This window comes from Mauremys reevesii, linkage group 1 (assembly GCF_016161935.1).
Source record: "Mauremys reevesii isolate NIE-2019 linkage group 1, ASM1616193v1, whole genome shotgun sequence".
In the NCBI taxonomy this organism is placed as follows: Eukaryota; Metazoa; Chordata; order Testudines; family Geoemydidae; genus Mauremys; species Mauremys reevesii.
The window spans coordinates 351187953-351209168 of NC_052623.1; the positions used below are offsets into that span (position 1 = coordinate 351187953).

The 21216-nt window shown below is 49.2% G+C and overlaps 1 long non-coding RNA gene across 4 annotated transcripts in view; it reads left to right on the forward strand.

The window, feature by feature from the left end:
* The first annotated feature begins 842 nt into the window (after positions 1 to 842).
* Positions 843 to 21216, forward strand: part of LOC120404528 — a 68668-nt gene continuing 48294 nt past the window's right edge. The window contains exons 1-7 of one of the 4 annotated variants that reach the window (XR_005598044.1): positions 1492 to 1659; positions 2100 to 2325; positions 3506 to 3599; positions 4608 to 4676; positions 7440 to 7594; positions 12192 to 12261; positions 16020 to 16564. This is a non-coding gene — a long non-coding RNA (uncharacterized LOC120404528). Of the gene's footprint in view, positions 1008 to 1491; positions 1660 to 2099; positions 2326 to 3505; positions 3600 to 4607; positions 4677 to 7439; positions 7595 to 12191; positions 12392 to 16019; positions 16565 to 21216 lie in introns of those variants that run through there. The other 3 variants (XR_005598042.1, XR_005598033.1, XR_005598051.1) reach the window with 3 other exon arrangements.

A 21216-nucleotide genomic window follows, 5' to 3' on the forward strand; every position in this document is an offset into this window, starting at 1 on the left:
GAGTGTCACAGAAGGAGGTGAGCGCTTTCGAAAATGTGGTGCCTCCTGGCTGAGCTGCAGAGAGGTGACAAAATCTTTTGCAAGCGCTGATGCAACCCACTGGTCAGCTTGTGTTACGGCTCCCCCTCTGTGCTCACTACACTGAGGACAGGAGTCTGTTCCCACCCACAGCTCAAGGGCCTTGGCAGCCTTGTAGCAGCTCATCCATCTTAGCTCTGGAGAGGGCGGGTTCAAGCACTGGGTTGCTAGCCAACATGGTGGTCATCACAAGGGTCTCCTTTGGTTCAAGTGGCTGAGAGCTGTGGTTTTGGAGTTTGATAGTCCAGAGTTCTAGTCTTACCTCCCCAGGCATCTTTGTGTGTGATTGAATTAATAATTGGGCCTGTCATCTTCAGCATGTCGATTTTATTACCCAGGTAGGATAATTCTTATTCTTAGTTTCTTCCCACCCAACCCAACCCAACCCAACCCACCCACTCAGTCTCTCCTCTCCCCTCCCTCCATCCCCTTCCCTACACCTGCTCTCTTTCCCCCTCACAGAAGAGGTAGGGCAGATCATCTCTCAGACTCCCTTCTATCCCCGCTCCTTGTGGTGGTAAGGAGGTGGTGACTGACCCCAGCGGTGGCCAGCATGGTTTCCACACTGATCTTTGCTCTTCCAACTCTGCCTTAAATCACAGCAGTAGTGGCAGACCAAACGGTTCTGTGTTAGATTTAGGAACGTCTCGCAGACGGATGGCTGATTTGATGGGTCCCAGAAGCTGACTATAGGCAGAAGACACCTAGTATAGGCAGAAGCTTATTGGATGCATTGTGACAGTGTGGTGGTTCCGTGGATCAGTTTATCAGTGACATACAGATTTCACACTATTCAACCCTGCGGCTCTGGCTTCAGTGGAATGGCTAATGCATCCCTGGGCCGCTGTCCTCTGCTGTATGGAATCAGAACTGTGCAATGGTCCCTAGATTGCTAACAGCTCATGGAGATCCTCCTTTCTCCTGAGGAGGTAAGGACTGAGCTTTCAGAGCAAGAGGATCTAGGTTTCATCCTCACGGCAGCTGGGAAGTTCTGATGGCAGCAGCATGAGGCGTCGTGACAACAGCGATGTCCTAGCTGGCCGGGGATTTGTTACAATATGGTGGAAAGTCATGTTTGTCCCCAGCACCAGAACAAACAGGACCTCCGTTCTGCGGTAGCAGATGCTTTGGGTGGGAGGGAGCCCAAGAGTTTGGCAGTTAGGAGAGTTCTGAGCACTTGCCATAGGCTGAGAGGGGGTGTGAAGGGGAAGGTTTGGCAGCAAACCGGAGCGGGAGCAGCCTCGGTTCACTGGATGGGAAAGAGGAGCTAGCGTCTCATTGCTAGGCGACGGGTTTCTAGGCGGCAGAAATCACTCTGATCTGCACAAATAAACAGCACTTGCTAAGAGCTAAGGCCCTGCCCTGGCCCTTTAAGGATGGGCAGGAGCTGTTGCCTAGCAACGAGATGCTACTTCTCCTCCCTCATCTCTGCACCAAGAGGCTCTCCTGATGGTTCAGCATCTGGCCTGACTGTGCCAGGTTCAGCTGAATAGCCGAGTCCACCCTGGGACTAGGGAAACTGGAGGCCAGTGCCAGCATGCCCCTGCTGCCCCAGGCCCTTCTTCTGCCATCCCCATCAGGGTAAGGGGGGGCTCCCTCTCCCACCCACACGCTCAGAGGTCAGGGGAAGGGGTCAGGGATTTAGTGGCCAAGCAGTGTTGCTCTTCAGTGTTGTTCCCTGTTTTTTGCTTGGGGAGGCAAAAAACCTGGAGCCGGCCCTGGGGGCAGGGGAGGAAATCTCACCAAGAAATTCTCCAATATCTGGGTATTACTTTAGGGCTGGCGAAGACCCCAACAAAACCCCAGGTCCAAATATCACCAGATTCTGAGAGCATTCGGATTCTGATCAGAATCTCCTGGCCTGGAGGTAGGACAGAAGGCTGGAGCCGATCACCCCTGAGTTTTGGGGCCATCAGGATCCAGATCTGAATGTTGTTATTAATTATGTATATGTTGTGGTAGCGCCCAGGCTTGCTTGTCTGCCTATCTTCCCGCCAAATCTAAACCCCTTTTCCCCCCAGAGTCCTGGTCTGACACCACTGAAATCACCGGGAGTTTTGCCATTAGCTCCTACGGCCACGAGTTCACCAGAGCCAGCCTGCCCCAGTGACAGCGGTTGCACCCTACCCCAAACAGACAGGGTTTGAATTCCACACATCTCACTGACTCCGACTGTCAGAAAAATCTCTCCCCTCCGAGCTCAATCACGCTGTACAAGTTTTGCATTAATTTAGAGCTAATTGTCAGGTAATGAATCCGATTTGGCTCACCATATTGAAATCCCTTATGTTTCCAGCTGAACACTAGTAAATCATTTGCATCACAAATCTCCTGCACTCTGGATCCTCTGCTCGCAGAGCTGTTGCTCATATCAGCGCTGGTGCCTCCATTCTCTAGAGTGCCAAATACATGACGGGAAAATCTCCTTCCCGTTAAAGGGAGATCGTCGAGATAAACCCTCCTGTATAAACACTGGCACAGAGAGGCAGACGGAGAGTTGAATATCCCACCCGTGCTACCTGCAAACCCTTAGGGTAGATTATTGAGACAGACAGGATTTCAATAATCTAGGCCAGGGGTGGCCAGCCTGAGCCTGAGAAGGAGCCAGAATTTACCAATGTACATTGCCAAAGAGCCACAGTGATATGTCAGCAGCTCCCCAGCCTGCTCCCAGCATCTCCCACCCACCAGCAAGCCAGTGCCTCTCCCTCCCTCCCCTCAGCTGTTTCCTCATGTGCAGGAGGCTGGGGGGAGGGGGAGGAGTGAGGGCATGGCAGGGGAAGGGGCAGGAAGGGGTGGAGTGGGGGTAGGGTCTGTGGCAGAGCCAGGGGTCGAGCAGTGAGCACCCCCTGCCACAGTGGAAAGTTGGCGCCTGTAGCTCCAGCCATGGAGTCGGTGCCTATACAAGGAGCTGCATGTGGCTCCGGAGCCACAGGTTGGCCACCCCTGTCCTAGGCCAATGTTAACAGAAAGGGCGGCTGGTGCAAAGGTGAAGGCACTACCCAGGGACTTGGGTTAAATTCCCTCCTCTGCCCCAGACATCCTATGCGATCCGGGGCAAATCACGTAGGTCTAGCTTCACAAAGGCATTTAGGCTCCTAACCTGCACTGATTTCAATAGACACTAGGAACCTAACTACCTTTGTGAATCTGGGCCCTAGTCCGTCTGTGCCTCAGTGCTCCATCTGAAAAATGGGGATAACAGCACTTCCCTGTGTTGCTGGGGTGCTGCGAGGATAAATGTATTAAAGATTGTGAGGCTTTCAGATACTAAGGTGATGCAGGCCATTGCCTTAGGTAGATAAAGGCTAGTGCTCTTTGGTTAACTCATGTTAAAGGGGCTTGATCTTTTGAGGGCAGGTGCTCAGCACTTTCTGAGAACCAGCACCTTAAGTTGTCCCCCCAAAATCACTGGTTTCTTTTGAAGGTCTTTGCCCCAGTTCCTACACCACAACACTGATGCTGTTTGTTGACTGCATGTGTGAGACACACGGCGCACCATGGACAGTGAGACCAGACTGGTATGTTTCACTTTCTTCTCGTAGCATTTTCTAGGCACTCTTCCCAGGCGTTTGTGGTTGGAATCCCAATACTGCTGCTAACTGTCTAAACTAGAAACAAGCCAACAGAAATCAAAACGTCATTGATTTTTTTTTAAATGATGAAAATATTTATTTTAGAAATGGATGAAATTTTCTGAACAAAACTTTTTTTCACTAAAAAATAAAAATTCTGGTCACCAAAACATTTAGCAAATTTATGTTGATTTTCCCAAATGGTTTTGGTCACGAAAAAAAAAAAATCTGAAAAAGTTGAAACTTTTTTTTTCAACATTTTCTAAATGAAACATTTTGATTTTTTTCATTTGAAGTGACTTTTTGTTTCAAATTTTACAGCAATTTTATTTTAATTTTGTTAAATGTTTTTAAAAAGCTCAAAAGCAACTGGATTTTTTTTCCAACTTTTTGGTCTCCGCAAAATGTTTGCTGCACATCAACCTGAAACAATTTTTTACCTGATTTTTCAGAACTTTCAGTGAACTTTAAAATCAGTTATTTGTCTAGCTTCAATTTATATTCCTAAGAGTTTTCATAAAACTTTCCATTTCTTCAAAAAGCCCCTAAATTTGAGGACTAGAATTGCATATCAGTGTCACTTTAAATAGGTCCCATTTTTGTAAGCTACCCCAGCACAGACTGGGATGTGTAATGTGGAGTAGTGGAAGCCAACAGACAGAGATGGGCACGTCATTCATTTCAAACAGAACTAACGGGAGCGCACAGGAGAGCTTGTTTGTGTTCAGGTAGTGTGAGTTAACTCATCGGTGTGTGTAGCAGTGACTGCTTATGCAGAGGATGCAAAGTTTGGAGGCTGTGACGGGTTTGGCAAGGGGAGGTGGAGTTGATTCGAGGGCTGTTGGGCTGGCTTTTTTCTTTCTTCATTTGGATGTACAGCAACAACCGGTTTTACAGGGCTCGATGTGAGGTGGATTAACTAGGCATTGCTTTCCGTTGCTCTTCTTTCTGCAGCATCCAGGGGCTTTAACTGCAGAAAATAAAAAGAGATGAACATGAAACAAAATAAGCCGCTGTGCCCAGGTGAGAGCTTCCTGTGCAGATCCTTCTACTTGGGACATGTGCACCCTTGTTCTAAACTTGGGGCCACCCACCCAGCTCTGTGCCCTTGTTCTAAATGCTCGGCTCTATCAGGGCTATGCTGTAATGAATGCCTGTTTTCAGAATCTGCAATTGTAGCCTGGTTTTCATAGGCACTAAGCACCCATAAATCCCACTGAAGTGAACTGGCACCTTTGGAAATCGGGCCATTTCCATATACATCAAACACACCCTATTTGTCGGGAGCCAGGATTAGATCCCTGGTCCTTCAGCTTCAAAGTGACTGGATGCGCCCTCATGAACTAATGGAGAAGTTCCCATAGCAGATTTCTTAGACTCTTTGGGGGCCAACCCAGGCACTTCTTCAAACCAGGGTACTACAGTGCAGACAGCTGCATTGGTCACGGCTTTCCAGAGGGTTCTGAGTGGGCGCACACCCCCTGAGAGCATGGATATGCCCAGACAATAGACTTGGAGAACTCCAACTACAGGTGAGTGGCCTTCTTTGCAAGACATGAGCTCTGACATGCTGCCAAGGGGCGTGAATTCCAAAGGCAGGCACTGTCGGCTGAGAAATCACCACTAGGGGTATGTCGACACTACAATTAAAAACGCACCGCTGTGCCTGCTGAGTCAGGCGTCCGGGGCGCAGACTAAGGGGCTGTTTAATTGTGGTGTAGATGTTCGGGCTTGAGCTGCAGCCCGGGCCCTAAGACCTTGTGAGGTGGGAAGATCCCAGAGCTCAGGCTGCAGCCTGAGCCCTAATGTCTACACTGCTGTTAAACAGCCCCTTACCTCGAGCCCCGCGAACCCAAGTCAGCTGGCACGGGCCAGTTGCAATGTAGAGCAAACCAACAGCACGCGCCAAATGTAACTGCCATCAGAGGGTACTGGGTGCACGGAAGGCTCTCCGATGGCCAAGTCCTAGCCCAAGGGTGTCTCGCTCATTCTGGGGGGAAGAGACCAAGTGATCTCACCACCTATGGGCTGTAGACCACAGGGAGGGTGGGACTCCTCGTCTGCTTGGGATTTCTGCAAATATTTGACTGCCACAGGACTGTCCAACGTGGCAGCATCCAGGGTCAGAGCCCGAAAGGAAGATGGAAAGAGAGGGCTGGGGGTGACAAGGGAAGGGGAACAGAAGAGAGAGCGAGCAGAAGAATGTGGCTCTGACAATGGCCTATTAGAAGAGCCATTCTTGGTTGGCTATGGCGGGTCAGAAGCGGAGGTAGAGATGAGGGGAGTGGGCCAGCTCAGCTGGGGTATCCTCGCCCTGACACTTTGCCCCTTCACTAACCCCTCTCTCCAGTGTGGCATGGCCAATATCCTTCTGCTTAATGCAGGAGAGGAGATGTTTGTTTTACAACTGCAAACAAGCTTATGCAGCCATTGACTCCCTTTCCCCTCCAGCGGTTTAGCCGGAAACAATCAATTAGGCTTCGCTGAATGGATCCGACGTTTCCCAGGTGCAGATTTGTGCCCCAGGCCTGTATGCCATAAACGCCAACATCCATTCAGCCTGTCATTTGTGCGCTGTTCCCGGCTAGCGAGGTGCCAGCCAGTGACAAGGGGTTGCTTTAAAAGGAAAAGCCAGTCACTGGGGCCAGTTCCGCTCTTTCCAAAGACATTTGACTCAGCGCGGTGAGCATCAGTGGTGCCTGAGCAGGGAGACAGAGCTGGGCCTGGCATGAAACATGCACAGTTAGTGGGTGGGCCTGAGGATTAATTCCGTGTCAAGTGTAACTCTGCTCACCACTGTAGTGCCACGTGGGATGTACCTATGCATGGAGTTATCCCTGATTTGCTGCACTCGATTAGCTCCATGTGTGGACACTCTTATTCCAGAAGAAGAATGCCTTGTCCGTTTAGTTTACCCCACTTTCTTCCTCTCACTCTTTGCTGAATCAATACACCCGTGCGCTGGGGCATTATGCCGCTGTTTTTCAAGTGTAATGTAAGACCCAGATCCTGCCTAGCAGCGGTCACTGCAGACCCCTGGTGTGCTGGCAAAATTCCCATTGACGTTCCAAGCGCCCAGCCTCCCACAGTGGTTTCAGTTTGGATGTAGCATCCTTCCTAATTCCCCTTCTTCTAGCCTCACCCTGTAGCCGCTGAAGGCCAGGGGAGTCTTTCCTTTGATGTCAACAGGAGCAGGAGCAGTGCCGTATGCTGCGGTGTGCTGTTAAACAGCTGCCTCTTTTCCCCTGCAAAAGTGACTGCATTGCAACCATGGGGACCTCTACTTACAATGGGCCAGATCCCACCGCCGTCATACAGGGCTCGTGGGAGGGATGTTGAGAACCCCCTGAGAGGTGTTGAGTGTCTTCAGCGCTCATTGTTTTCAGCATTTCAATGGTCATGTTGCCTGAGCAAGTCCCTAATGGCCAAATCATCCCTGGTCTGACTCTTCCATTGACTTCAGTGGTGTTACACCGGGGCTGAATTTTGTACTCGGTGTATCCTTCAAACAGAGAGGAGATTTAGATGTTATTGGTAATAATAAATAATCTGTTCCAACAGCTCTTTTCCTGATCAGTCCCATATTCCATCCCGTGGCCAGAGGGGGAAGTCGGCTCACCCTTTTCATGAGAACACATGGAAATGATCACACCACCAGGCCTTTGGCATCCAGGGGGCTTTATGATCTATGAAAGGATAGAGCTGGGCATGTGGTCGGGGGAGACAATGGCTTCTTCCAGATGGGCTGTCCTGAGAAAGACAGACTTTTGTTTTCTCTCTCCTGAGGTGTCGCTTCAATCTGCATGACCGGAGTGTCTTCAGAAATGGAGCAGATTCTGCTTCCGGTTACACTGGTGTGAATCTGGAGCGGCTCCACTGAAATCATGGCCCACTGTGGCTTCCTGAGACTGCTTGGCTTGGCTTAGCTGGAATTTGACCTGGTAAGAAGGGGCCTAGCTGCTGCTAATTAGTGTTTCTCTAGCGCTGCTTTATCTGACAGCATTAGGTAACTGATTTGCACCACGCCTCTTGTGAGCTAGGGGAGTATTATTATCCCCATTTAACAGATGGGCAAACTGAGGCCCACCTACGTGCTCAAGGCTATAGAGGGCATCAGCGCCAAAGCTGGGATTAGCACTTGAGAATTCCTGGCTCCCACTGCTGGGCTCAGACTATATCACTCCCGCTACTAATAAATGAATGAGCCCCACTCAGGCACTGTCTGACCTTAGCTTACCCGAAGATCTCAAACTATTATCCTGTAGGCCTAAGGGTCTCCAGAGAGACGCGCAACATTCTTGCTACTAATGCAGCTGCATTTCATGAAGAAAAACATTATAGCTGGGATCATTGTAATGGACTAGCTAAGTGTTTGAGTGCTAGTAACATTTGCAGCTATGCAGGCTCAGATCCTGTTATGGAGGTGTTACACCATCACACTTTGGGGCATTAGAGGTGCCAAGAAGGAACCCCATCTCCCTTCTTACTTGTACAGGGTTACCCCAGGTGCAGCATGGCGCCCAGCCTAAAACTCAGGCAGTGTTGCATGTCTATGCAGGACTATTCTGAAGACATGCAAAGCCTCTTTAGGCATTTGCTCCCTGATTATTAAAGAACCCATCCTGAAATTCCCAATGCTGCTGCCATAAACCAGCAGGACTTCATTTCTGGATAGGCACAGTGAGATTTAAGGAATTGCTATGGAAGGTGGGGGCTTCACCTCCTCCAAAGCATCAGGTACAGGTTGCTGCTGGTGATAACATATGGGCCTGGATGGGCCAATGATCTGCTCTGAATTAACTTGGGAACCCTCAGACAATCTTCAGTGTAGAGAGTTAGCGAGGATATCTGGATGGTTGAAAGACCCCCTCCATCAGCTTACTCAGATGGCAAAAAGAGGAAGTGCCTAGAGGAACATCTCTAGATTTCTGTCCCCACCTAGATTGGGTGGACCAGGTCCCTTATAAACTACACATGGGAGGAAGCGTTTCTGATGGTCTGAACAAAGGATTCAAAGTCAGAGCTCTTGTATTCTTGCTCTCAGCCCTGGCATGGCCTTGGACAAAATTCTTAACCTGTCTGTGCCTCAGTTTACCCATATGTAAAATGATTAAACACGCTGAGCTGCCTCAGCCAGGATGGTGATGAGAACTAATCAATGCTTCCAGTGCCTGGCTGAAGGTTTCCACTGTAATGAAAGTGAAGAGTATTCTGAGTATTGCAGCTGGATGTCAAATCATGAAATAGTCACCAGGACACAAATAGCATTTTTGGCTGGATCTTTAATTTAAAATCAAAAGACAAGTTTCTACAGCTATGGTGAGCTGAATGGGGTTGGACCAGACCTAGAGGATAAGGGATATTTGTGTGAGATATTAGAATGATCACAATATTAGAAATATGTGATTTGATTTGACAGAGGTGGCCGGATTCAACAACACAGATGGAACGGCTCAGAATGTGGAGCAAGAATATAAGGGCGGCCATACTGGGTCATATCAAAGGTCCATCTAGCCCAGTATCCTGTCTTCTGACAATGGCCAATGTCAGATGCTTCAGAGGCAATGAACAGAACAAGGCAATTTTGAGAGATCCATCCTCCGTCATCCAGTCCCAGCTTCTGGCAGTTGGAGGTTTAGGGATACCAAAACATGGGGTTGATGGACATCCTCCATGAAATTATCTAATTCTTTTTTGAACCCAGTTATACTGGTGGCCTTCACAACATCCCCAGGCAACAAGTTCCATACGTTGACTGTGCGTTGTGTGAAGAAATACTTCCTTATGTTTGTTTTAAACCTGCTGCCTATTCATTTCATTGGATGACCCATGGTTTTTATGTTCTGTGAAGGGATAAATAACACTTCCCTGTTCACTTTCTCCACATCATTTAAGATTTTATAGACCTCTATCCGATCCCCCTTAGTCATCTATTTTCTAAGATAAGCAGCCCCAGTCTTTTTAATCTCTCTTTGTATAGGAGCTGTTCCATATCCCTAATTATTTTTGTTGCCCTTCTCTATAGTTTTTCCAATTCCAGTCTATCTTTTTTGAGATGGGGTGACCAGACCTGCGTGCAGCATTCAAGATGTACCACGGATTTATAGAGTGACATTATTATATTTTCTATCTGATTAGCTATCCCTTTCCTAATGGTGCCTAGCATTCAGTTAGCTTTGTAACTGCAGCTGCACATTGAGCGGATGTTTTCAGAGAACCAGCCATGATGATTTCAAGACCCCATCATTCTGTAGGTAGAGTTGGGAGTATGTTTTCCAGTGTGCATTACTTTGCACATATCAACATCAAATTTCATCTGCCATTTTGTCACCCAGCCACCCCGTTTGGTGAGCTCCCTTTGTAGCTCTTCGCAGGCGGCTTGGGACTTACCTATCCTGAGTCATTTTGTATAGTCTGCCAATTTTACCACCTCACTGTTCACCTCCTTTTCCAGATCGTTTAGGAATATGTTGAACAGCACTGGTCCCAGTACAGATCCTTGGGGAACCCTGCTATTTACCACTCTCCATTGTGAAAACTGACCATTTATTCCTCCCCTTCGTTTCCTACCTTTTCACCTGTACCCTGGTATTGCCGTGTCCCGTGGCTTTTCCTCATTCCGCCAGGGAGTCGTGAGTTATTCCAGCGAATGTACCTTCATGCCACTTTTGTGCCCTACATATTCTGGGCTGCTCTAGTTTATGGCAGTCTGGCCAAGGTTGCTCATGGGCAGCTGAGCAGCCCAGAAACCCTGTAGCACCATGTGCCAGGGGCCTGACCCGATGCCCCCTCTGCCAAGGCTTGCAAGAGGGACAGTGCAGGGGCCCTGACAGAGCCCCTTTGCGGAACCCTCCCTCAACCTCTCGAAGCAGTTTAATAGCCCCTATGCACTGCTGGAGTGGTGTATAGGGGGCAGGAGCAGGGCCCATGCCCTGTCCCTGGGTATTACAGGAGAAGGGGGGACCTGGGCTAACTCCTGGTTTGAGTTCTCCAGTGCTGGGTGTAGGTCTTTTCCCAATACAAACATCTCCAGCCCCAACATAACAAAATAAAGCCTCTGAGTCCAGAGGCAGTGTGGATGAAGCTAATGGAATAACTCCTCATCCGCTTCTGAATCTGCAGTCATCTTTAGAGAGAGAGAGACTCTCACTCTTTTCCGTCTCCGGAAAGCGTACGCACTCCTAGACGTCAGCGGTGGAGACTACCAGGGTTATCTTGCACCCCCACCCCCGCAATGTCCTCTTTCTGTGCGCTACCCATCAATCTTGGCGGCTCTGCCATCTGCTGATGGGTGCACAGGCCGCTTAGCACAAGCCCTGCAGATAAACATCCATCTAATGTATCTCCTGGGATACACCAGCAATGAGCACTGGGCACATATGCCCATGCTATCAGAGAGACAGGCTGCAGCTTGCATTTGTGTGGGGATGGTTTTCTGAACTCATTCTTCTCTTTGCTGGGACTGTGGAATGCGGGGGGGCGGGCTCCAGTGCTCATGATGACGAGGGAAATTAAAGAGACAGCACAATGCAGTGGATGGCAGAGTTGCCTAGTGGATAACACAGTTGACTAGGACCCAGAAGACTTGTGTTTTAGTCCCAGTTCTGCTGCTGGGTGACTGTGGGTAAGTCCCTGCGCCTCAGTTTTCTCTTCTGCAAAGTGGGGATACCGTCCTTTGTAAAGCGCTTTGTTGTGCACTGATGAAAAAGCTAGGCACTATTACGAGCGGGGAGCGGGCTGGGCTGCGTTAACGTGCAGATCTGGTACTCAAGGGAGCTGAGCTCTTTTCCTTCTGCCAGAACTCACGGTGTGATCTTAGGCTAGAGTGACCAGACAGCAAAGTGAAAAATCAGGACCGGGGTGGAGGGTAACAGGAGCCTATATAAGAAAAAGACCCAAAAATCGGGACTGTCCCTATAAAATCAGGACATCTGGTCACCCTATCTTAGGTGAGAAGGCAAAGGACAAAGCACCTCGGTGCCGAGGTGGTACCTGCTATAGCCCGTGTACATAGCCAGCATTTTCATGTGACTCACGCCCAGGAGCTCCTGAGTTCTCTGCTTCCCATTTGCTCTGCTGGTTCTGTTTGCCACATGGATCCAACTTGGCTGCCAGGTTGGGGGCCTGGCTTTCCCAGGTGCTGAGCACTCACAGCTCCATTGGCTTTAATTAGGTTTACTGTCAGTTATTATTTGGATTAGGGCAGCAGCTAGGGCTCCTGCAGAGATCAGTGGCCCATTGCGCTTGGTGCTGTAGACACACAGTCCCTGCCTGGAGAGCTTGCAACCCGAACCGGGTCATTATCCCCATTTACAGCCGGGGAACTGAGGCGCAGAGAGAGTGGGTGATGCCGAAAGCCTGGGGAAATCACACGCGGCTCTCCTGAGTCCCAGTCCAACCCATTCACCTCCTTCCCGGAACCCTGGATTCTCAGCACTGCAGCTAACGAGGCCCGAAGTGGGACGAGCTGGGACTGCGAAAGCAGCAGCCACTTCTCCAAATACTGGCTTTAACCTCCCTGGGCCTCTTGTTCCCCAGCTGTAGATGTGGACCCATCAGCCAGCCCTGTCTCAGCGCAGCCGTGCGAGGAGAAATGAGCGACAGTTTGGTACGGTACTTTGAAGGTGTAAAGTCTTATTAAACCCACACTAACGGCCTGACCCACTCAGCCCTGGCTCCAGGGCCCAGCAGGATGATCGCCTGTTCCCTGTTTGCCTGCAGGGCAAAATAACCGTGCTGTGGTGGTGCTTAGTGACATGAGGGTCTTTGTGCCAGGGTGCTGCGTAACCTACTGGCCACTGTGCTGTCTGTGTCTTGATCTGTGCCCGATTCCCAGAGGAGCTGAGGCTGGGAGGAGGGATAGCTCTGTGGTTTGAGCATTGGCCTGCTAAACTCTGGGTTGTGAGTTTAATCCTTGAGGGGGCTATTTAGGGAATTGGGATAAAAAATCTGCTTGGGGATTGGTTCTGCTTTGAGCAGGGGGTTGGACTAGATGATCTCCTGAGGTCCCTTCTAGCCCTGATATTCTATACTACAGCTCTCAACAAGAGCAGATGGCTCCGTAGCTTGTGTAACATCAACTTCTGCTCTCTTATTGCCAGTGGTCCCCAATGTCAGCCCGTTGGGAGGCTGACAGAATCACAACTCTGTGTGATAAAGTTGGGCTGCGACCTGACGTCAACAGGCCCTGTCACGACATGGTGGCCTAAGCATGCAAAACAGAGAAAATGTGGTGTCGGGAATGAAGCCACTACTGCTTAATTACCCTGGGCTTATGGGGCTGGGAAGTGAGCTGCTGAAATCAGGACTCTCCCATTGATTTGTAGATGAGGGGGTTACTCAGCCAAGCTGCTCGCGACTGGGATAGAAGCAAGGAGCGCAGAGTGAATTCCCTGGGTGTCATCTAGGATGAACACGTCTCAGGCTGCTGTTCCTGTTAGGCTCAGGGGAGCCGATGACTTTGAAGCTCAAGGCGTGATGGCTGGGATGAAAAGATGAGGAAGCTGAGCACATTTCTCGCTCACATTTGAAATGAAGCCTGATGTCAGCAGCCTACTGCCCAGCAACAGGGGATTTAAATGCAAGGCGACTTGTGCAATGGTTAGAGCGGGGACTAGAGACTCAGAATGCCCGGGTTCTATTTCCAACTCTGCCCGTGAATTGCTGCATCACCTTGGGCAAATCACTTGTCTTCTCCTTGTGTCACGTAGGCTACCTGTGGCCTGTCTCCAAAGGGTGTCATAAGGCTAAATCCATGAAGGTTTGTTAAGCCCGTGGCTATCTTCCAAGGTACTGGAGATGTGCTACGTATCAGTTTATTGTTCATACTCATCCCACATGGCAGTCCTATGAACATGTTATATAATAATACACTGGAACCAGGGCCTGATCCAATCCCTATTGAAGTCTTCTACTGATTTCCGTGGGCTTTAGGATCAGCCCCTTATTGTAAAAAGAACAGGAGTCCTTGTGGCACCTTAGAGACTAACACATTTATTTGGGCGTAAGCTTTCGTGGGCTAAACCCCACTTCTTCAGATGCAGGCAGTGGAAAATACAGTAGGAAGATATATATACACCGAGAACATGAAAAAAAAGGGTGTTGCCATACCGACTCTAATGAGACTAATCAGTTAAGGTGGGCTATTAGCAGCAGGAGAAAAAACAACTTTTGTAGCGATAATCAGGATGGCCCATTTCAAACAGTTGACAAGAAGGTGTGAGTAACAGTAGGGGAACAATTAGCATGGGGAAATAGTTTTTACTTTCTGTAATGACCCGAAAGCTTATGCCCAAATAAATTTGTTAGTCTCCAAGGTGCCACAAGGACTCCTCATTCTTTTTGCTGATACAGACTAACAGGGCTACCACGCTGACCCCTACTGTATGTGTTAAACATATATTAATGAATTAGGCGTTGTCTCACGTCTGTGTGTAGGTACGAGGAGCCCCATTTCACAGATGGAATAAATGAGATACAGATGCATCCCTGATGTAACACTGTGGTACCTGTGGCATCACACCAGGGAGGACTCTGGCCCAGAGAGAAGCTATTGGCTTAAAGGACCATGTGGTCTAGTGGGTAAACAACAGCATTAAGCATGACCAGCTCTGTGTTCTAATTCTGCCTTGTACACTGCCTAGCTCTGTAATCAGGAGCTAGCCTCACCACCTCTATGAGCCAGTGTAGTTATACTTCTAGGGCCTGATCCAAAATCCACCCAAGGCAATGTTTTTTTTCCACTGACTGCTGTGGGCTTTGGGGCTGGTCCTTATTTACAGCTTGTTAGACACTCAGAGTCTTAAGCATCTTGGCTGAGATTTTCAAAGCTGTCTGGGGGATTTAGACACATCTTCCATTAACTTTAATGAAAGATGTCTCTAAACCCCCTAGACCTCTTTAAAAATCACAACCCTCATTAACAACAATTGTTGCTAGCAGTCCTGTGGAGGTTGTGAACATCAGAGGCGGGGGCATGCATTCCGAGGTATTAACCTCTTTAAAGCTCCGTATGTTTCCCTCCAGGGGATGCTGTCTTCTGCAGCTCCCAATTAGACACCGTGTTTTGTTTTGTTAGGGATTTTGTTTGTTTATATAGGAGAAAATTGTTACCCAGAAATAAATTTCTTTCCCCCACCCATAATGGCAAACAGAAGTGCTTTTTACACAGCCAGCGTAGAACTGCATCTGTGCGATGACTCACTCCCAGGTTGACAGAACATTTAGAGAAAGGCCCCAGGTCTGGATTCTACCTTTGCTTATTTCTGTGCTCCTCGACATAGCCGTAAATAGACATAATCTGCTGTTGTCACTCAGGAGCAGGGAGTGGTGTGAGAAACTGGGTGAAAATGACAGGGAATTTTCTCATTTTACATGCTGTGTAATTGATTTTCCATTAGGCTGTAATATATGCCCTTCCAACCCCTTTAAACGTATTGGCATATTGTAAGACATGCAGTAGGGGGGATTGGATGGTTGGCATGTGGGGGTTAATGGAATACAGAACCATTTGCCACCATGCCATCATGATGATGACAGTGCAGGCTGGGAGCACCTGGAGAGATGTCATGCGAGGCACAGAGTTCTAATCCAGGCTGGGATTTCAGTACTTCTAACGGTCAGTGGAGACTGGTCCATTATAAAGATATTTCAGACCTGGAACTGGGTTCTGAATGCTCCACGGTTCTGGGAGTTTGGGGATGGGCCTGAACCAAACACTGGATCCTGAGGTTAGATCCAGATCCACATTTGGACCGGGACTCAACTTTGCACTTGGCCCGCCTCCTCAAGCCCCAGCACACTCAGGTTGAGGGAAATTTGGGTTAAAATCCCATCCTGGATCCAGACCCCATGATTTGTTCTATTTCGGGTCAAAATCCTCGTGAAACTGGGATCTCTGCAGAATGTGATGCAAACCTGTAACAAGCCGAGGTTTGGCTGGCAGCGTGGTTCAGGTTGCATCCAAATGGAAGTGAACCTCAGCAAGCTTTTTGAGGAGGATGATTTGAGTCTGCATTGAAAACCCCCAAACAAGGAGAGACTGGCATGGTTTGGAATTAATCCCTGCGTACCAGGCCTTCATGGCTGTTGCTACGCTGCACACAACGGGCATTTGGAAATTCAGTGACAGAACGCGGTGCCTCCTGCTCCAAAAACACTGTCCTCTGCCACTTGAGCTGAAGGAGAATTGCCTCTGACTCTTTCAAATAGAGGGTCCATCTGGCCACAGCTGGGCAGTTCTGATTCCATCCAATAGGGGGCAGTGGTGCAAACACATACCCATAGACTAACCAGTTCATTACAGTGCATTTTAGCAAGAGAAAAAGAATGACGTGTCTTTTAAGGCTTTTGGTTTTTCCCTTTCAGATTGATCATGTCTGTGGTTGCTGTGCTTGGCAATAGAAGAGGCTGTCTTGCATGGCAGCGCACAGTAGCTCATGTCTGTGAAGGTGTTCTAAGCAATCCCCTACACACACTGAATGGCAGGGACCTTCCCTTGATTTGGACTTCCTTCATGCATGAGCCCTGATCTGAATTTTGGCTGTATGTGTAGGTGTGCAGGGGAAGGAGGTTGCCTGAGCGGATGATGCATTCCCTTCCTTTTCTATAGCATCTCAGGCCACGTGAAGCAGGAGGTGATTATTAAGGAAAACAGCTAGAACTATGAACACAAACAGGCTTCCACACAACTTGGGTTCTAGCTTTGTCTCCTTTGTTTACCAGGGATCCCACTCTCTCTGGAACTGTATAACACAGAGAGATATATAGTGGCTAACTAACATAAATGCAAACACATACCAGGGCACTCCCCAAGGGCTGATCATGTTGTGCTCCCATCTCCCATGAGCCCGAGGGAACCAATTCTCCGCTCCCACGTGGAGGTCACTTTAACCGGCAATTTAACCACACATTTCTCACAGAGGCTGCTGCAGCGTCCTTCACTGTCCTGATTCTTGAGTTGGGCCTAAGCCACAAAACTTGGGTCCAGGTCTGAATTCTGAATCTCTTCAAAAGCTGGGGTTGTCAAAGGTTTTAGCTTGGCCCGGAATAAAGACAGGGGCCGTTTACATAATTTGCATATGGATTGCAGCCACTCCTGAGGATTGAAGCCCTGTGTATCTGGTGTCTCCATTCAGGCCTATGTGACGTTTTGGGGACTACCCAGACCAGTAAGGGGTTCTCGCCACCACCAGCCCTATAGCCTTGGGTACCTTTGTGCTGTGGGGCTTTGGTTCAGACTCCTGGCACCAGTGGCCAGCCCACCAGCACATCATCACACCCTGGCTCCCAGCTGTCTAGTTACACCATGCAGGGTGACACCACCAGCCCTTCCAGTCCCGAATCTCCCCAAATCCGGCCTCCCTGAGCTCTTAACTACCAGACACGGGAACGTTTCCCCTCCAGTTGGTCACATCGAAGGCACGAAACCAACCCCCCAGGAAGCAGCTTCCTTTGGTGTGCACACTCCACACGGCCTGCACACCAGAGACCTGCTTGAGGTAAAAACACAGAAGTGTATTTAACAAAAAAATCACCGATTCAAAGCAGCAGCAGTAAGGAAAAGCAAACACAGACCGGTTACACAGAAAATAAAATAAACATCACCCTGGAACCTCAGGCTTTCCATTTTCAAATGAGATAAAATCCCTGATCTAGTACAAGTTACCGATTTCTAAGCCCCTTCGTTTTCAGTGTAAACTGATTTCTACTGAAAAATTCCCGGGTTTTACAAAAAGTATTATTCACTTTTTTTCTGATTTTCACCCTACTTTTGTATCATTCAAATATATAAAAACTAACTTGTTTTATTAGGAAAATACAATACATTGCATGAGATCTATGTATTACGATAATACATTAGTCTGTGTGTATATGCAAAGCGGCCTGCTGAAGTCAGGCTATGTATTAGTCTAGAAGATACATACAATAAACAAACAGGCCCGCCCGCAAGCTCTGAAGTGTGTGCGCATCTGAACATACTGGTGAATCTCACGCCCACCACGTACACACTTCAAGCTGTTAGCAGATAACGGTTTAAAGATCTGACACTAAAATGGGAAGAAAATGAAAAGCTGGATCAGACTAGGTTTCAGAACACAAGGAAGTATTTAAAAGTTAAAAAAAAAACAGGGGAAAAGGATGAAGTTGAGTGTACGCGCTGCAAATGGTGCGGCCCAATTATTAAATGTAAATATTTATAGGCTAATAGTTCTAAGTCTACAACAGTAAACTGTTTATTTAACTGACAGTTTTATTTGGGGATTAGAGATGTACTGTTTTCTTAAACTCAGAAGTGGCGTTGTGTTTTGAGTTCTGTTTTAGTTCTGCAGCAAACCCCACTGATGACCGGAGTTCAGAGCATTAATCTACTGAATACGTTTTCCTCCTTCTTTACGTCCACCAAAATAAACCCCGATATTTACCCAGAAAAAATGATTAATTGTTTTTTGCACTGATTTTCACCTGTTTTAGTTGTTGTGGTAAAAAACACCGACAAATTCCCAGGAACATTTAAATAATTAAAAACTGAAAATGAATGGCCCTACCTATTGCCTCTGAACAGTTTCCCAGCACACCCCAGGTTTCACAGAGAGCACGCACCAAGTGACTGCCCCTCAGTTTCTGGATAAAAACTTCAGTTTCAAGCCTCCTTTTTAAAGGCATTTGTACCCCTTTCCCCCACCTGCTCCTGGCATGGTAACTCATGGTTATTCAGAGCAGGGGGAAAATCCCAGTTGTTCTTTCCATTGACTTTAACAGTCCTTTCTAGGGGTGGACAAGGGATGAGCACTTGAAGCTGGTTTTATGAAAACAACTGGCTTGTCAGGTGCCGCTCCTTGCCTGACTGCTTCCTGCCCTGCTGTGAAGTGGAGCAGACATTTATGAGCACGGTCGTCTATATACAAAAATACATCAATTCATAACCATGGACTGTATACATATCCCATAATCAGGGGCGGCTCCAGGCCCCAGCACACCAAGCGCGTGCTTGGGGCGGCACGCCACGGGGGGCGCTCTGCCAGTCGCCGGGAGGGCGGCAGGCGGCTCCGATGGACCTCCCGCAGGCACGCCTGCAGGACGTCCACCAGAGCCACGGGACCGGCGAGCAGCAGAGCGTCCCCCGCGGCGTGCCGCCATGCTTGGGGCGGCGAAATAGCTAGAGCCGCCCCTGCCCATAATGCCTGTCAACTTCAGAACATTACAGGCTGTCATAAAAGACCTTATTTGACACAGGGCCGCCTGGGTGGGGGGGGGCAAGGGGGTCAATTTGCCCCAGGCCCCGGCCCCCGCAGGGGCCCCCACGAGAGTTTTTCGGGGGCCCTGGAGCGGGGTCCTTCACTCGCTCCAGGGGGCCTGGAAAACTCTTGCAGGGCCCGGGCCCCCGGAGCTTCTTCCGCTCCCGGTCTTCGCCGGCGGGGGGTCCTTCTGCTCCGTGGCGGAAGGACCCCCCGCCGGCGAATTACCGCCGAAGCGGGACCCGCCGCTGAAGTGCAGCCGGGTCTTCGGCGGTAATTCAGCGGCGGGGGGTCCTTCCGTTCTGGGACCCGCTGCCGAAGTGCCCCGAAGACCCATGGCGGGGGCTCCCTGCCACCGAATTGCCACCAAAGAGCCGGCTGCACTTTGGCAGCGGGTCCCGCTTTGCCTGCAATTCAGCGGCGGGAGGTCCTTGCAGCGGGTCTTCGGGGCACTTTGGTAGCGGGTCCCGGAATGGAAGGACCCCCCGCTGCCAAATTACCGCCGAAACAGGGCCCCCCGCCACCGAAGATCCCAGGCTCCCAGAATCCTCTGGGCAGCCCTGATTTGACATATTTGTACAACACAATGACATAATATTCACTCACTCAGTTTAACTGTTTCTTTTGGGGGTTCCGCTCTCCCCTTGGGGTGTCTGGAGCCTGATTGTCACACGCCTCTGATAGAATCAGCTTGTGCAGAATGAATGGCTGGACAGAACCTCCTCCGGGATCAATCGCCCCATCCACGGAAAGGGCCTTCCCCGAGAGTTGCCACCAAACCTTCAATTTGACCTGTGGCCTCTCAGCATTTACCTATGACCTTGAACATACAGACCCAGCCTCCTGATGGACTGGTAGGAGTATTAGGTTGCATAATATGCCACTGAAAAGGCAGTTCCCCTTCACCTGCAATAAAGCCTGGGTTCATCTGTGAATTCAATGCTGAATGCAACTGCACATTCTTAACCTACGTACAATGCACCAGTTTCTCAGGAGCGGTGGTTGATGCCTTCTGAACTGCCATTTGTTTTCCTATCAGAAAATGGCCTTTTTTGAAAACGGAAAAGTGACTTGACATTTTTGTTGGGAGGGAGGGACGGACTCACCACCCAAAACCGTTCAATTTCAAACCCTGCCAAACAGAAACAACTTCAACATTTTGAACGGAATGTAACAATTTTTTTCAACCTTCTCTCTCCATCTGGTCATTCTGATCCCATCAACGTCCAGTAGAGGGCAGACGAGCAGAGCTACCGTTCAACCATAATACACACATGCCAGTTCCTTACTGTATTTACATGTAAAGGGATACATCTTATCTCGGAAAGGAAATCTTGGGCCTTGTCCACTCGCCTGCTTCCCAGCGTAATGGTTACTCTGTGTGACAGGTTGATGGCAGTTTCTCCAAGTGGCCTTTGGTGCACTGTGCAAATGCCCTAATGCCTCTGCTGAGACTTGGCTTCTGAACGGTCTCCTCTTTCCTGGCGCATGTTCATTGTTCTCTTCTTTTTGCGTCTGTGGTTTATTTATTTGCCTCACGTTATGGCAGGTTTGAGACTGTCGTGGGCTGCAGCCGTCAGCGTCTTGTGTTTAATCAGAAGTGGAGGGTGGTCCCAGGAGGAATTTGCGCACGAGGGCTCAGCTACAAGTGGAGAACACAAAAGAATAAGGGGAACTTGGCTGTGACCCCTGCATGGGGCTGGAAGATATTTATTCTGGCACAGGACGTACGTAAACATTATAAAGAACGAGGCCATTAAACTGTCAAACAGCATTTCCGTGAGCCTGGACAATATAAAACATTTCAGAGTGGCCTGGGATTTGAACAGCAGTTTGCAGAAAGAAACGTTTGACTTGCTGGACTGGCTTTGTGAGTTGGACTCTGGCTTGCTCTGCAGTGTGTGTGTGTGTGTGTGTAGAACCCCCACAAAGAAAGATCTCAATGGAACTTGCACCTCAGTCACAGCATTGCCTCCCCGAGGCCTGCTCCCATGGCAGCCAGTGGGAGTTCCACTAATGATTTCAATGGAGAGGGGCCAGGCCCCAAGATGACCAGCCACTCGGTGCCCAGCAATGGACAAACAGTTCCAGACTGGGGGAAGAGGGACTCTAGCAAGGGACTCCTACAGTGACAGCAGCAGATCCTCCAAGCTAATGATAAGTGTCCTGTGGGACAGTGATCAGCTTTGCACTACAACAACAATGTAGGAAGCACGGACGAGTGGCTCCTTTGTGGCAATTATATGGTCTCATGGTGAAGGCACTGGGCAGGGACTAAGGTGATCTAGGGTCAATTTGCAGCTTTGCCACAGACTCCCTGTGTAGCC